A 3,370-nucleotide genomic window follows, 5' to 3' on the forward strand; every position below is an offset into this window, starting at 1 on the left:
GTGAGAGGCCCACGTACCACAAAAAAAAAAAAAAAAAAAAAAAAGAAAGAATACCAAAGGGAAAAATAGAAAGTAGAATAATATAATTGGAGAGAAGAGGGACTGGGATGTAAGAGAACTATGTGAGCAGGCCAGATTTGGAAGGTTTTGAATGTCATCCTGAGGAGCCTGAATGTATTCTGTATCTAATGGGTAGCTGTGCAAGGTTTTAGGGAAGGTTATGGCATTATTAGTCTGTGCTTGCCAAGACTCTAAAGATTTTTCTGCATCAGCTGTTGATCTGGGTCAGGCTGAATGTCTCCAGGTCACCCTGGGTTAGGATGATGTTTCCAAGCCTGGCTCAGCCTTCAGGGACTAGGGACAGAGTTTCCTTTGCCTGCACACTCGGATCTTGCTTGGGGAACCTGTTTCTACCATGCTACAAATATAAGTGCTATTTTTCCAAGACACCTGGACACTGCCCTGTGGGCTTTCTGAGAGATCCTGCCAGGGCCATGGGGAGTCTGGCCCCTCATTCTACACTTAGCTTCAGCAGAGCCACACTAGCAGAAGGCAGGGTTCCTAGCTCAGCCTACTGATCACCATGAATTCAGCAGGTAAAGGCAACAATGATGCCACAAGCAGAGGTAAAAGAGGCAATTCAGATGAATTAATTGTACCGTTTGGGGCCAGACTCCCAAGGAAGCCTAGGAGAAATCTGATGAGAAGGATAAAAGGAAGGTGTTTACCCATGTCAGGTTCAAAGAAATAAATGTTATCATTTTGACTCTAGGCATACTCCAGTGGTAATAAGAGCACATTAAATAACTACCCGGCCAAATGCAGTTTGTTCACTAGGACAAAAGGATTTCCTGTGAAATCCTTTATGGAGGCTACACTCTTCATCTTGGAAAGTCCCTCATCTGAAAAAGCTCACAGGGCCTAGCAACCCTCTGCTCATGTCAGAAGGAAAAAAAGGAAACATTCCCTGGAGTGAACAGTGCGAGAATAACTGAAATGGTGGAAGTACATGATTTCAAGGTTGTGTTGCTAACAAATATTTTCTATGCTTGTAACAGTAAGGAATGCAAGCAATCTGTGGATAAACCCAGGGAATGTTTCTGAGTCAGTACTCCCTGAGCGCTTCCTCTGTGCTAGGCACTGGGCTCAATACTTAATATTTGTCTTGCCCAAGGTGGTAGCCACCAGCCACATGTGGCTACTGCGCACTTGAAATGTGGCTAGTCCAAACTGAGATGTGCTTAAATTTTGAAGACTTAGTATGAAAAAAAGAATGCAAAATACCTCATTAATATTTTTACATTGATTGCATGTTAAAGTCATAATATTTTTGATATACTGGGTTATATATGTTATTCAAGTTAATTTTACCTTTTTTTTTACTTTAAAAAATATGACTACTAGAGAATTTAAAGTTACATAAATGGCTCACACTTGTGGCTTGCATTGTATTTCTATTGGAGAGCACAGCTTTAGATGGTCTCCATTCTGCATCCCCATAACAACCTTATAACATAGACTATTACTAGGTCTGTTTATTGAAGAAGAAATTGCTGAGGTGTAGAGACTGCAAGGTACTTGCCCAGCATTATTAAGTGCTGGGGCTGTGATTCAAACCAGGGTTGGTCTTAACCACTATATTATAATAAACTGCCTCTTCAGCTTGCTTTATGAGTCAGTACTTTTCTGGGTGACTCAAGTGTAGAGCTCTGGGTTAGGATGTGGTCTCCCCTGCTCATTGCCTGCATGAGCTTGAGTGATTACCTTAATCTCTTTATGTCATTAGACAGGAGCCTAATACATCTAATAAGTCAATAATGCATTATTGTCTTATTTGAATCACTTCTTTGGCTTCACAATCTATGGAAACAAAGATTCAGTTCAACTTAGCAAATGTCTCCTTAACATCACTATGTACGATTGTGAAAAAGCCCAGATAAACACCATCAAATATGTTAATTCCTGAGAGGGAGTTAATTATGTTTGGAGTAACACCAGAATGAATGAACAAAACACACTAACTTTTCCAGTTGTAAAAAGAGAAGAGCAATGCTCACTTTAAGCTTAATGAATAACAGATACAATACGGTTTTGAATTGATATTGACTATATTGGCTGTTTCACATATGATCATTTTTCAAGTATTCTTACAACCTCTTACACAAAGAATCTTCCAGAACTTGAATTGTTTTGGACTAAGAAAATCATACCAACTCTGAACATAAAAGCAAGGGAAAGGAAAACCTGGTGCCATGCAGAAGTATTTCTTTTCTGTTACTGTCATATTTTAATTTAATTACATTGGTGAGAATTCATGTCCTCCCTAACACACTCCGAATGCTTCTTGTTTCTCATGTTTTAGTGCATATACTGATCATAATCTGAGCCCCACTTGAGAAAGCAGCTCACTCTTCAAGGCCATCGCTGATCCTTAAAAGCATGAAAGAGAAATTTTGGGTATCGCTTATATCCCGTTGTGAGACTCCAAGTCATAATCTCTGCTCATGCTTGAGTGCAACTGACAAAAAAATCTGACCTAGAATCCTCTTCAAGCTCGGATCACATAACCTTGCCACGGAATTTCGATAGCAGCCCCACTTTATCCAGTACTTGTCACTAGCTCCGGCTCCTTGCTTCACCATCTGTCCTGTGTTCTCATTACTGCGACTAACTTGGCTTTGAAGCAGTTTCAACATTCCACAAGCCGCAAAGTGTTCTTGGAAATTATGTCTCAGTGCCACCTAGTAACTATTTTTCTGGAAACCGTTTTTTTTTTCAACTTCAGGTACAGCACATTGGTTAATCTTATTCTTTAATTGACGGCACTCCATTAGCAACTGGGTGTACAAGGCCCTCTCTTAATCATTCATTTATATACTCCTTTTCTTCTCCGTTTTCCACTTCTATTCCTCTGCTCTCACCATAAGCAATCATTAAGTGTATGCGTTCTGTAAAATGTATATTTTTGTTTTGATGCATACATTTTAAATTTATATAAATCATATCATCGTAAAAAATCTCACTCTCTTTCTTTACTACATTTTTAAAAAGTCTAACCATGTTGTCAAGTAAAATCTAGACTGTTGCATCTGATACCTAGTTATCCGTCCATTTTTCCCATCTACATCACAAAAATGGACATGCACATTTTCCTCAACTCACCGATATTGCTAATAATGCTGCGACAAACATCCTCATACATCTTCCCTTACAGGTGAGACTCCCTCTGGATTCCTATACCATTCCCGGCAGCAGAAATACTGGGGTATAGGTAATATATGTGTCAGTCTGGTTCCCACCAGGAAAACAGAACCCACTCTAAGCATGTAAAACCAAGGGACTTTAATGCAAAGAACATGTTGCAGAGGTG

This window comes from Physeter macrocephalus, chromosome 7 (genome assembly GCF_002837175.3).
Source record: "Physeter macrocephalus isolate SW-GA chromosome 7, ASM283717v5, whole genome shotgun sequence".
Lineage (NCBI taxonomy): Eukaryota > Metazoa > Chordata > Mammalia > Artiodactyla > Physeteridae > Physeter > Physeter macrocephalus.